Below are 15,000 nucleotides of genomic sequence, written 5' to 3'. Positions count from 1 at the left end.
AGACACAACAGTGCAGTAACTGTAAAGTACAGAACAGAAGGGCCCCTCATGGTGTAAGAACTAGACACAACAGTGCAGTAACTGTAAAGTACAGAACAGAAGGGCCCCTCATGGTGTAAAAACTAGACAAAACTGTGCAGTAACTGTAAAGTACAGAACAGAAGGGCCCCTCATGTGTAAGAACTAGACACAACAGTGCAGTAACTGTAAAGTACAGAACAGAAAAGCCCCTCATGGTGTAAGAACTAGACACAACAGTGCAGTAACTGTAAAGATACAGAACAGAAGGGCCCCTCATTGTGTAAGAGCTAGACACAACAGTACAGTAACTGTAAAGATACAGAACAGAAGAGCCCCTCATGGTGTAAGAACTAGACAAAACAGTGCAGTAACTGTAAAGATACAGAAGAGCCCCTCATTGTGTAAGAGCTAGACACAACAGTACAGTAACTGTAAAGTACAGAACAGAAGGGCCCCTAATGGTGTAAGAACTAGACACAACAGTACAGTAACTGTAAACATACAGAACAGAAGGTCCCCTCATGGTGTAAGAACTAGACAAAACAGTGCAGTAACTGTAAAGTATAGAACAGAAGGGCCCCTCATGGTGTTAGAACTAGACAAAACTGTGCAGTAACTGTAAAGTACAGAACAGAAGGGCCCCTCATGGTGTAAGAACTAGACAAAACTGTGCCATAACTGTACAGATACAGAACAGAAGAGCCCCTCATGGTGTTAGAACTAGACAAACAGCACAGTAACTGTAAAGTACAGAAGAGAAGGGCCCCTAATGGTGTAAGAACTAGACAAAGCATTGCCGTAACTGTAAAGTACAGAAGAGAAGGGCCCCTCATGGTGTAAGAACTAGACAAAGTGCAGTAACTGTAAAGATACAGAACAGAAGAGCCCATCATGGTGTAAGAACTAGACAAAACAGTGCAGTAACTGTAAAGTACAGAACAGAAGAGCCCCTCATGGTGTAAGAACTAGACACAACAGTGCAGTAACTGTAAAGTACAGAACAGAAGAGCCCCTCATGGTGCAAGACCTAGACTAAACAGTGCAGTAACTGTAAAGTACAGAACAGAAGGGCCCCTCATGGTGTAAGAACTAGACAAAACTGTGCAGTAACTGTAAAGTACAGAACAGAAGGGCACCCTCATGGTGTAAGAACTAGACAAAAAGTGCAGTAACTGTAAAGTACAGAACAGAAGGGCTCTCATGGTGTAAGAACTAGACAAAGCAGTGCAGTAACTGTAACGTACAGAACAGAAGAGCCCCTCATGGTGCAAGAACTAGACAAAACAGTGCAGTAATTGTAAATATACAGAACAGAAGAGCCCCTCATGGTGTTAGACCTAGACAAAGCGTTGCCGTAACTGTAAAGTACAGAAGAGAAGGGCCCCTCATGGTGTAAGAACTAGACAAAACAGTGCAGTATATGTAAAGTACAGAACAGAAGGCCCCCTCATGGTGTAAAAACTAGACAAAACAGTGCAGTAACTGTAAAGTACAGAACAGAAGGGCCCCTAATGGTGTAAGAACTAGACAAAACTGTGCAGTAACTGTAAAATACAGAACAGAAGGGCCCCTCATGGTGTAAGAACTAGACAAAACCATGCAGTAACTGTAAAGTACAGAACAGAAGGGCCCCTCATGGTGTAAGAACTAGACAAAACTGTGCAGTAACTGTAAAGTACAGAACAGAAGGGCCCCTCATGGTGTAAGAACTAGACAAAACTGTGCAGTAACTGTAAAGTACAGAACAGAAGGGCCCCTCATGGTGTAAGAACTAGACAAAACTGTGCAGTAACTGTAAAGTACAGAACAGAAGAGCCCCTCATGGTGTAAGAACTAGACAAAACTGTGCAGTAACTGTAAAGTACAGAAGAGCCCCTCATGGTGTAAGAACTAGACAAACAGTGCAGTAACTGTAAAGTACAGAACAGAAGGGCCCCTCATGGTGTAAGAACTAGACAAAACGGTGCAGTAACTGTAAAGTACAGAACAGAAGGGCCCCTCATGGTGTAAGAACTAGACAAAACTGTGCAGTAACTGTAAAGTACAGAAGAGCCCCTCATGGTGTAAGAACTAGACAAACAGTGCAGTAACTGTAAAGTACAGAACAGAAGGGCCCCTCATGGTGTAAGAACTAGACAAAACTGTGCAGTTACTGTAAAGTATAGAACAGAAGGGCCCCTCATGGTGTAAGAACTAGACAAAACGGTGCAGTAACTGTAAAGTACAGAACAGAAGGGCCCCTCATGGTGTAAGAACTAGACAAAACGGTGCAGTAACTGTAAAGATACAGAAGAGAAGGGCCCCTCATGGTGTAAGAACTAGACAAAACTGTGCAGTAACTGTAAAGAGACAGAACAGAAGGGCCCCTCATGGTGTAAGAACTAGACAAAACTGTGCAGTAACTGTAAAGATACAGAACAGAAGAGCCCCACATGGTGCAAGAACTAGACAAAACAGTGCAGTAACTGTAAAGTACAGAACAGAAGAGCCCCTCATGGTGCAAGAACTAGACAAAACGGTGCAGTAACTGTAAAGTACAGAACAGAAAAGCCCCTCATTGTGTAAGAACTAGACAAAACAGTGGAGTAACTGTAAAGATACAGAACAGAAGGGCCCCTCATGGTGTAAGAACTAGACACAACAGTGCAGTAACTGTAAAGTACAGAACAGAAGAGCCCCTCATGGTGCAAGACCTAGACTAAACAGTGCAGTAACTGTAAAGTACAGAACAGAAGGGCCCCTCATGGTGTAAGAACTAGACAAAACTGTGCAGTAACTGTAAAGTACAGAACAGAAGGGCACCCTCATGGTGTAAGAACTAGACAAAAAGTGCAGTAACTGTAAAGTACAGAACAGAAGGGCTCTCATGGTGTAAGAACTAGACAAAGCAGTGCAGTAACTGTAACGTACAGAACAGAAGAGCCCCTCATGGTGCAAGAACTAGACAAAACAGTGCAGTAATTGTAAATATACAGAACAGAAGAGCCCCTCATGGTGTTAGACCTAGACAAAGCGTTGCCGTAACTGTAAAGTACAGAAGAGAAGGGCCCCTCATGGTGTAAGAACTAGACAAAACAGTGCAGTATATGTAAAGTACAGAACAGAAGGGCCCCTCATGGTGTAAAAACTAGACAAAACAGTGCAGTAACTGTAAAGTACAGAACAGAAGGGCCCCTAATGGTGTAAGAACTAGACAAAACCATGCAGTAACTGTAAAATACAGAACAGAAGGGCCCCTCATGGTGTAAGAACTAGACAAAACCATGCAGTAACTGTAAAGTACAGAACAGAAGGGCCCCTCATGGTGTAAGAACTAGACAAAACTGTGCAGTAACTGTAAAGTACAGAACAGAAGGGCCCCTCATGGTGTAAGAACTAGACAAAACTGTGCAGTAACTGTAAAGAGACAGAACAGAAGGGCCCCTCATGGTGTAAGAACTAGACAAAACTGTGCAGTAACTGTAAAGATACAGAACAGAAGAGCCCCTCATGGTGCAAGAACTAGACAAAACAGTGCAGTAACTGTAAAGTACAGAACAGAAGAGCCCCTCATGGTGCAAGAACTAGACAAAACGGTGCAGTAACTGTAAAGTACAGAACAGAAAAGCCCCTCATTGTGTAAGAACTAGACAAAACAGTGGAGTAACTGTAAAGATACAGAACAGAAGGGCCCCTCATGGTGTAAGAACTAGACAAACAGTGCAGTAACTGTAAAGTACAGAACAGAAGGGCCCCTCATGGTGCAAGAACTAGACAAAACAGTGGAGTAACTGTAAAGATACAGAACAGAAGGGCCCCTCATGGTGTAAGAACTAGACACAACAGTGCAGTAACTGTAAAGTACAGAACAGAAGGGCCCCTCATGGTGTAAGAACTAGACAAAACTGTGCAGTAACTGTAAAGTACAGAACAGAAGGGCCCCTCATGGTGTAAGAACTAGACAAATAGTGTAGTAACTGTAAAGTACAGAACAGAAGAGCCCCTCATGGTGTAAGAACTAGACACAACAGTGCAGTAACTGTAAAGTACAGAACAGAAGGGCCCCTCATGGTGTAAGAACTAGACACAACAGTGCAGTAACTGTAAAGTACAGAACAGAAGGGCCCCTCATTGTGTAAGAACTAGACACAACAGTGCAGTAACTGTTTAGTACAGAACAGAAGGGCCCCTCATGGTGTAAGAACTAGACACAACAGTGCAGTAACTGTAAAGTACAGAACAGAAGGGCCCCTCATGGTGTAAGAACTAGACAAAACTGTGCAGTAACTGTAAAGTACAGAACAGAAGGGCCCCTCATGGTGTAAGAACTAGACAAAACAGTGCAGTAACTGTAACGTACAGAACAGAAGAGCCCCTCATGGTGTAAGAACTAGACAAAACAGTGGAGTAACTGTAAAGATACAGAACAGAAGGGCCCCTCATGGTGTAAGAACTAAACAAAAAGTGCAGTAACTGTAAAGTACAGAACAGAAGGGCCCCTCATGGTGCAAGAACTAGACAAAACAGTGGAGTAACTGTAAAGATACAGAACAGAAGGGCCCCTCATGGTGTAAGAACTAGACACAACAGTGCAGTAACTGTAAAGTACAGAACAGAAGGGCCCCTCATGGTGTAAGAACTAGACAAAACTGTGCAGTAACTGTAAAGTACAGAACAGAAGGGCCCCTCATGGTGTAAGAACTAGACAAATAGTGCAGTAACTGTAAAGTACAGAACAGAAGGGCCCCTCATGGTGTAAGAACTAGACACAACAGTGCAGTAACTGTAAAGTACAGAACAGAAGGGCCCCTCATGGTGTAAGAACTAGACACAACAGTGCAGTAACTGTAAAGTACAGAACAGAAGGGCCCCTCATGGTGTAAGAACTAGACACAACAGTGCAGTAACTGTAAAGTACAGAACAGAAGGGCCCCTCATGGTGTAAGAACTAGACACAACAGTGCAGTAACTGTAAAGTACAGAACAGAAGGGCCCCTAATGGTGTAAGAACTAGACAAAGCGTTGCCGTAACTGTAAAGTACAGAAGAGAAGGGCCCCTCATGGTGTAAGAACTAGACAAAACAGTGCAGTATATGTAAAGTACAGAACAGAAGGGCCCCTCATGGTGTAAAAACTAGACAAAACAGTGCAGTAACTGTAAAGTACAGAACAGAAGGGCCCCTAATGGTGTAAGAACTAGACAAAACTGTGCAGTAACTGTAAAATACAGAACAGAAGGGCCCCTCATGGTGTAAGAACTAGACAAAACCATGCAGTAACTGTAAAGTACAGAACAGAAGGGCCCCTCATGGTGTAAGAACTAGACAAAACTGTGCAGTAACTGTAAAGTACAGAACAGAAGGGCCCCTCATGGTGTAAGAACTAGACAAAACTGTGCAGTAACTGTAAAGTACAGAACAGAAGGGCCCCTCATGGTGTAAGAACTAGACAAAACTGTGCAGTAACTGTAAAGTACAGAACAGAAGAGCCCCTCATGGTGTAAGAACTAGACAAAACTGTGCAGTAACTGTAAAGTACAGAAGAGCCCCTCATGGTGTAAGAACTAGACAAACAGTGCAGTAACTGTAAAGTACAGAACAGAAGGGCCCCTCATGGTGTAAGAACTAGACAAAACGGTGCAGTAACTGTAAAGTACAGAACAGAAGGGCCCCTCATGGTGTAAGAACTAGACAAAACTGTGCAGTAACTGTAAAGTACAGAAGAGCCCCTCATGGTGTAAGAACTAGACAAACAGTGCAGTAACTGTAAAGTACAGAACAGAAGGGCCCCTCATGGTGTAAGAACTAGACAAAACTGTATAGTAACTGTAAAGTATAGAACAGAAGGGCCCCTCATGGTGTAAGAACTAGACAAAACGGTGCAGTAACTGTAAAGTACAGAACAGAAGGGCCCCTCATGGTGTAAGAACTAGACAAAACGGTGCAGTAACTGTAAAGATACAGAAGAGAAGGGCCCCTCATGGTGTAAGAACTAGACAAAACTGTGCAGTAACTGTAAAGAGACAGAACAGAAGGGCCCCTCATGGTGTAAGAACTAGACAAAACTGTGCAGTAACTGTAAAGATACAGAACAGAAGGGCCCCTCATGGTGTAAGAACTAGACAAAACAGTGCAGTAACTGTAAAGATACAGAAGAGAAGGGCCCCTCATGGTGTAAGAACTAGACAAAACTGTGCAGTAACTGTAAAGAGACAGAACAGAAGGGCCCCTCATGGTGTAAGAACTAGACAAAACTGTGCAGTAACTGTAAAGATACAGAACAGAAGAGCCCCTCATGGTGCAAGAACTAGACAAAACAGTGCAGTAACTGTAAAGTACAGAACAGAAGAGCCCCTCATGGTGCAAGAACTAGACAAAACTGTGCAGTAACTGTAAAGAGACAGAACAGAAGGGCCCCTCATGGTGTAAGAACTAGACAAAACTGTGCAGTAACTGTAAAGTACAGAACAGAAGGGCCCCTCATGGTGTAAGAACTAGACAAAACTGTGCAGTAACTGTAAAGTACAGAAGAGCCCCTCATGGTGTAAGAACTAGACAAACAGTGCAGTAACTGTAAAGTACAGAACAGAAGGGCCCCTCATGGTGTAAGAACTAGACAAAACTGTGCAGTAACTGTAAAGTACAGAACAGAAGGGCCCCTCATGGTGTAAGAACTAGACAAAACGTGCAGTAACTGTAAAGATACAGAAGAGAAGGGCCCCTCATGGTGTAAGAACTAGACAAAACTGTGCAGTAACTGTAAAGAGACAGAACAGAAGGGCCCCTCATGGTGTAAGAACTAGACAAAACTGTGCAGTAACTGTAAAGTATAGAACAGAAGGGCACCTCATGGTGTAAGAACTAGACAAACAGTGCAGTAACTATAAAGTACAGAACAGAAGGGCCCCTCATGGTGTAAGAACTAGACAAACAGTGCAGTAACTGTAAAGAGACAGAATAGAAGGGCCCCTCATGGTGTAAGAACTAGACAAAACTGTGCAGTAACTGTAAAGTATAGAACAGAAGGGCCCCTCATTGTGTAAGAACTAGACAAAACTGTGCAGTAACTGTAAAGTATAGAACAGAAGGGCCCCTCATGGTGTAAGAACTAGACAAAACAGTGCAGTAACTGTAACGTACAGAACAGAAAAGCCCCTCATGGTGTAAGAACTAGACAAACAGTGCAGTAACTGTGAAGTACAGAACAGAAGGGCCCCTCATGGTGTAAGAACTAGACAAACAGTGCAGTAACTGTGAAGTACAGAACAGAAAAGCCCCTCATGGTGTAAGAACTAGACAAACAGTGCAGTAACTGTAACGTACAGAACAGAAAAGCCCCTCATGGTATAAGAACTAGACAAACAGTGCAGTAACTGTAACGTACAGAACAGAAAAGCCCCTCATGGTGTAAGAACTAGACAAACAGTGCAGTAACTGTAACGTACAGAACAGAAAAGCCCCTCATGGTGTAAGAACTAGACAAACAGTGCAGTAACTGTGAAGTACAGAACAGAAGGGCCCCTCATGGTGTAAGAACTAGACAAACAGTGCAGTAACTGTAAAGAGACAGAACAGAAGGGCCCCTCATGGTGTAAGAACTAGATAAAACAGCAAAACTACCCCATTAGGATAGAAATGAAACCATGTGAGAAATTCAATAACAGGGTGCACGCAGGGCTTCCTTGGCGTTAACAGTCCCATGGCTATACTGAATTTATAGTACAGTCTGTTCTGCTCCTCAGGGGAGCTCTCAGAAGCACAGAAAACTATAAAATAAAAATAAATAAAAAAATACAGTTTCTCAGCAATTACAAAGGCTGTTTCAGCAGATGGTTGCATGTAGAGTTTATTCCTATCCTGGTTGGTGGTTTTGTGAGGCTCCTACACCAGGAGAAGCCCCTCTGTTCTATATCTTTATATTGTCTATTTTAGGTCACAGATACAGGAACTGAGGTTTGCAATGCTCTCTACCTATAACAACCAAGAGAAAAAATAGTAAATCAGGGCCAGACCTCACAGGATCTGAGCATTAGTTCATACCTGGATAGTTTATGTGAATTAATGAGAATTGAAAATTCTACCAGACACAGATATTGATCTTCCAACATCATTTCACTGATGATTGCACCCTCCAGCTCTCCAGTCGCTCTTTTCATTAATTACTGGACATATATCTTGTTAACCTGAAGCGCATTGCCTCTTAAATTACAGTTTGCTTATTTATTAAACAAATATTAACTTTACAAATAATGTGCAAGAGTTGTTTTTTAGTCACTGAGTTGTTATTATTGCAATATGTTTCCTGATTTCCTAATGTACTGCTGACCCTAAACAGCCACTATTAATACATTTTATATTTTCCTTTCATTATTTGGATAGAGCATACCATTTTAAACAACTTTCCAATTTACTTCTGTTTTTGAATTAGTTTATTTGGTAGCCTTTGTTGAAAAGCATACCTAAATAGGCTTAGGATTAGCAATGCATTACTGGGACATTACTAGGTGGTAATTAGATGCACTATCTTGTCATTGGTTCATCCGATGTGTTCAGCAGATTTCCTGTAGTGCACGGCTGGTCCTTCAACAAAGGATACCAAGAGAATGAAGCAAATTTGATAATACAGGTAATAAAAGAAAGTTTTAAAATGGTATGTTCTCTCTGAATCATGAAAATAAAATTGGGGTTGCATGTCTCTTTAAACTTATCATCGGTCTGTCTGACTCTGACATGATCTGCTCAGCGGATCATGTCTGACAGACATCAATAAATGCAGACAGCATACGCTGTCAGCATTTATCATTGCACAAGCAGTTCTAGTGAACTGCTTGTGCAATGCCGCCCCCTGCAGATTCGCGGCCAATCGTCCGCTAGCAGGGGGTGTCAATCAGCCGATCGTATGAGGTCGGGCGGATTGATGTTTGCAGCCTCAGAGGAGGCGGACCAGTTAAGGAGCAGAGGTCTTAAGACTGCTGCTTTATAACTGCTGTATCCGGCGAGCCTGAAGACTCACGCAGAAACAAGGGCATAAAGTGTTTATTTCGTATACAATTGTAATAAAGTTGCCAATTTGCTTTGTTCTCATTTCTCAAAGAGCATACCTAGGTAGGCCCGAAATGATTGTGTATAACTGACTGACCTGCAGATGTATAAATAAAAGTATTGGTTTTCATGCACATCTTTATGTTTCTTTATATTGGACATGCTGTGGTGTGTAAAGCAAAGACACCTGAAAACGCCATTGCTGAAGACAAATTTTATGCTGTTCCGAATACAATAAATGATATCACAGCAGGACGTCCTCTGAAACTGAGAATTCCCCTTCTAACATTAGATTCTGCAGAGAAGGAAGAATATCAACTTAGGTGTTACATGCTCCTCACAAGCCTATAGGAACTTCAGGTCCATACTGGAGAAGACACAAGATTGGTGAACATTTAACAGAGGGAAATTAGATTACTGAAGGATTATGTGATCAACATTTTAAAAACACACAGACTGAACAAAAACAAACCTTTACTGACCTAAAACACTATAAAATATGTGAGTTTTGAGCTGTAATACAGATTCAGAAAATATTTTAGCTTTCCTCTATCTATCTATCTATCTATCTATCTATCTATCTATCTATCTATCTATCTATATCTATCTCTGTCTATCTATCTATATCTGTCTATCTATCTATCTATCTATCTATCTATCTATATCTGTCTGTCTATCTATCTATCTATCTATCTATCTATCTATCTATCTATCTATCTATCTATCTATCTATATCTGTCTATCTATCTATATCTGTCTATCTATCTATCTATCTATCTATCTATCTATCTATCTATATCTGTCTATCTATCTATATCTGTCTATCTATCTATCTATATCTGTCTATCTACAGGGAGTGCAGAATTATTAGGCAAATTAGTATTTTGACCACATCATCCTCTTTACGCATGCTGTCTTACTCCAAGTTGTATAGGCTCGAAAGCCTACTACCAATTAAGCATATTAGGTGATGTGCATCTCTGTAATGAGAAGGGGTGTGGTCTAATGACATCAACACCCTATATCAGGTGTGCATAATTATTAGGCAACTTCCTTTCCTTTGGCAAAATGGGTCAAAAGAAGGACTTGACAGGCTCAGAAAAGTCAAAAATAGTGAGATATCTTGCAGAGGGATGCAGCACTCTTAAAATTGCAAAGCTTCTGAAGCGTGATCATCGAACAATCAAGCGTTTCATTCAAAATAGTCAACAGGGTCGCAAGAAGCGTGTGGAAAAACCAAGGCGCAAAATAACTGCCCATGAACTGAGAAAAGTCAAGCGTGCAGCTGTCAAGATGCCACTTGCCACCAGTTTGGCCATATTTCAGAGCTGCAACATCACTGGAGTGCCCAAAAGCACAAGGTGTGCAATACTCAGAGACATGGCCAAGGTAAGAAAGGCTGAAAGACGACCACCACTGAACAAGACACACAAGCTGAAACGTCAAGACTGGGCCAAGAAATATCTCAAGACTGATTTTTCTAAGGTTTTATGGACTGATGAAATGAGAGTGAGTCTTGATGGGCCAGATGGATGGGCCCGTGGCTGGATTGGTAAAGGGCAGAGAGCTCCAGTCCGACTCAGACGCCAGCAAGGTGGAGGTGGAGTACTGGTTTGGGCTGTTATCATCAAAGATGAGCTTGTGGGGCCGTTTCGGGTTGAGGATGGAGTCAAGCTCAACTCCCAGTCCTACTGCCAGTTTCTGGAAGACACCTTCTTCAAGCAGTGGTACAGGCACACACGCATCCAAGTACTCCACAGCGTGGCTGGCAAGAAAGGGTATAAAAAAAGAAAATCTAATTACATGGCCTCCTTGTTCACCTGATCTGAACCCCATTGAGAACCTGTGGTCCATCATCAAATGTGAGATTTACAAGGAGGGAAAACAGTACACCTCTCTGAACAGTGTCTGGGAGGCTGTGGTTGCTGCTGCACGCAATGTTGATGCTGAACAGATCAAAACACTGACAGAATCCATGGATGGCAGGCTTTTGAGTGTCCTTGCAAAGTAAGGTGGCTATATTGGTCACTGATTTGTTTTTGTTTTGTTTTTGAATGTCAGAAATGTATATTTGTGAATGTTGAGATGTTATATTGGTTTCACTGGTAAAAATAAATAATTGAAATGGGTATATATTCAGCTTTGATATTAATGAGTTTTTTGGGTTCATTGAGAACATGGTTGTTGTTCAATAATAAAATTAATCCTCAAAAATACAACTTGCCTAATAATTCTGCACTCCCTGTATATCTATCTATCTATCTATCTATCTATCTATCTATCTTTGTCTTTCTGTCTATCTATCTATTTATATCTGTATTTCTGTCTGTCTATCTATCTATCTATCTATCTATCTATCTCTGTCTGTGAGTATCACATTATATTACACTTACTAAATAACTCAGAAACACAATATTACTATTGTATAAAGCCATAGTAGATTCTCATTAATAAACAATATTCCCCATTTCTTGGATTTCTTACAGTTTAAAGCTATTTTACACCATTTCAGTGAATTCATGCAATTTCATTACCAAATATGCACGTTGCCTTCTGTTGCCATCATATCTTCAACTAGTGACTTGTGGGACTGCAGCCCACTTTCACTCCAACAGTGGGGGATACAGGAAGTGACACAGTAACCTCAGGAAGATGATATCACCCGTAGAGAGGGATTATGTCTATTGACACCGCTGTCCTTGTCATCACAACTCTCTTTTCCGCTCTCTCCCCACACGCATGTGGGATCCATGTGTTGGATTTGGCAGTTCTTGTTATGCAGGTTCTTAGCCCTGATACAAAGGCTTTTATCACACACTCAAAATCATGAGCTATGGGAACAATAAATCTGTTCTCTGCAAGTTTGGCCGTCAACAAAACTGTCCATTGTTGGTGTCTGCATCCAACCAACCTCTATCATATGTATATCTTTACTGGCAGCATCAATACATTTAAGGAGAAAAATCCAGCATAAACCATAGTGAAAATATATAGAATAAACCTGAGAAATCACCAACTTTAATTATACAAGAATTTAAAGGGACAGTCAACACCAGAATTTTTGTTGTTTAAAAAGATAGATAATCCCTTTATTACCCATTCCCCAGTTTTGCAAAACCAACACTGTTATATTAATACACTTTTTACTTCTGTGACTAACTTGTATCTAACCATCTTCTGACCACCCCTAATCACATGACTTTTAGTTATTATCTATTGACTTGAATTTTAGCCAATTAGTGCAGTGTCTGCCACTAGCCACGGGCGTGATCACAACGCTAGCTATATGGCCTACATGAGCTTGCTCTCCCCTGCTGTGAAAAGTAAATAAAGTAGAGGCGGCCTTCAAGGGCTTATAAATTATCATATGAGCCTTCCTAGGTTTGCTTTCAACTAGAATACCAAGAGAACAAAGCAAAATTGTTGATAAAAGTAATGGAAAGTTGTTTAAAATTACATGCCCTATTTGAAAAATGAAAGGTTTTTTTGGACTTGACTGTCCCTTTAAATATATTTCAGACAGATTAGTTTGCAACAATGCTTATTTGTTTATTTATTTATTTTAACAAAACTCTATAAGTATCTTCAGAAAGCTTTGTTAATCAACCGAGGCAAAAAAGCACTATCCAACAGTGGTCAGTCAGAAAGAATCCCCCCATCAGTAACCAATAATAAAGCACACTCCATCAGTAACTATTTAAAAACGATCAATCAGTGCCAAACAAAAAGCTCATTCCATTAATGATGAATCAGAAAGCACCCAAAATCACTGCCCAAGTCTAAAACGACATCTATTTTGCCGAATTCTAAAAGCACCCTTCATAAAGAGCAAATCAGAAAACACCTTTACCAATCGCCAATCATTAGATACCCTACATCAATGACCAGGTAGAAAGCCTCTTCTATAACGCCTGATTAGAATTTATACCATCACCATCATCACCCCACCATCAATGCCTACAGAGCACTGTTATAAATGATCAGTCAGATAATATTCACTAGCAATGGCAGAAAGAACTCCCAACAAAAAACACTCAAATACAAGATATGTTCAGAATCCACATTTCAACACTCTCCATCAGTGGCCAATCAGAAAGAGTCATTCATCAATACCCAATCAGAAATCGACTTCAATAAATGGTTGATAAAAAAAACACTTTCCATCATAGGGCAATCGGCAAGCTTCTAATATCCAAGAATATGGTCTCAGAAACAACACTGTTCACTTCATCAGACTTAAACATTAGTCTTAACCATGTGTAAAGATTTAGCAAAATGATTGTATAACTTCACATTCCATGATATTATAATATAATATTCAGAGTTTCCCTAAATGTACATGCAATTATATGCTGTAGTCATGGGAACACAATGGGCCGGATTACAAGGGGCTGCACTCAAAGTTACATTTTAAGATGGCCCATTTTGCGTGCGTTATTACAAATTTGAAGTAAAAAGTTAGCGCATTATCGAAAACTCATGCGCACTAACTTCAGGACTTTGAATATCGCTAACTTATTCTCCCCATAGACTTCAATGGGGTGGGCTTTTTTAAAAAAAAAAAAAGAATGATCACTTATCGCTTGCGTGCTAACCGTACTAGCGCTAAAGCTGAAAGGAGTAAGAAATACTTTACATTCCTATGATATTCACATAGAAGAAAATTATTATTTTTAAAATGTTATTTCTATATATATATATATATGAATATTTTTGTAAAATGTATATATATATATATATATATATATATATATATATATATATATAAATATACAGGTGTGTATATGAATACACACACATATATATATATACATACATATATATATATATATATATATATATATATATATATATATACATACATACATATATACTGTATATGTTATATACACAGATATATATATATATATATATATATAGACGCCCATCCCAGCCTTCCTAACGGCCCCACATCATAGCCATTCTTGCCTATATTTGCTGTTACTACTGGCTTTTATATTGAATAAAGGATACCTTGCTTTGAGCTTTTTGTCCAGATCCTTCCTCTTTTTTATTTATATATATATATATATATATATATTTATATATATATATATAAACTATTTAAAAATACAAAGAATAATTTCTTCTAAGCTACAGCGAATTATGTCCGCCCTGCAAATGATAAATTGACCCCATACACTTTCCAGTCAAACACCTTGTCATATACCATATCTCTTTTAACACTTTGATTTATTTTATTAACCCCTTCCTGAAGGTACTTATTTGTTTCATGGGAACAAAGTTCTGATGTAAACTAATAAGTAAAAAAATTAAATAACGCGATTGTGTGATTACAATAATGGGATCTCTAGAGGACACTAAATGATAACGGGAGGGGGGGGGGAAAGGCGGACCCTAATTTGAGGGCACCACAGCCTGCAAAACCTTTCTCCCGAAAGCTGCTTCAGCTGAAGCAAAAACATCAAATTTGTAAAATTTAGAAAAAGTATGTAAGGAGGACCAGGTAGCTGCCTTACAAATCTGATCCATAAAGGCCTCATTCTTAAAGGCCCAAGAGGAAGCCACTGCTCTAGTAGAATGACCCGTAATCCTCTGAGGAGGTTTATGTCTCGCTGACTCATAAGCAAAGCAGATAACACTCCTTAACCAAAAAGATAAGGAAGTCGAAGAGACCTTCTGACCCTTACGCTTCCCGGAATAGACAACAAACAAGGAAGAAGTTTGTCTAAAATCCTTAGTAGCCTGAAGATAGAACTTCAAGGGGCGAACCACATCCAAATTATGAAGCAAACGTTCCATCGAAGAAGAAGGATTGGGACACAAGGAAGGAACCACAATCTCTTGATTGATGTTGCGGTCTGACACGACCTTAGGAAGAAAAACTTAGTACTTAGAACAGCCTTATCAGAATGGAACACCAGATAAGGGGGCTCATATTGCAAGGCAGCAATCTCAG

The 15,000-nt window shown here is 40.2% G+C and overlaps 1 protein-coding gene across 3 annotated transcripts in view; it reads right to left on the bottom strand.

Moving 5' to 3' along the window:
• Positions 1-15,000, bottom strand: part of CNTFR (ciliary neurotrophic factor receptor) — a 1,195,985-nt gene that overhangs the window by 108,552 nt on the left and 1,072,433 nt on the right. The gene's annotated exons all lie outside the window — the stretch shown is intronic.

The sequence above is a fragment of the Bombina bombina genome, chromosome 2, assembly GCF_027579735.1.
Source record: "Bombina bombina isolate aBomBom1 chromosome 2, aBomBom1.pri, whole genome shotgun sequence".
Taxonomy (NCBI): Eukaryota; Metazoa; Chordata; class Amphibia; order Anura; family Bombinatoridae; genus Bombina; species Bombina bombina.
This window is presented reverse-complemented; position numbering and strand designations above follow the sequence as displayed.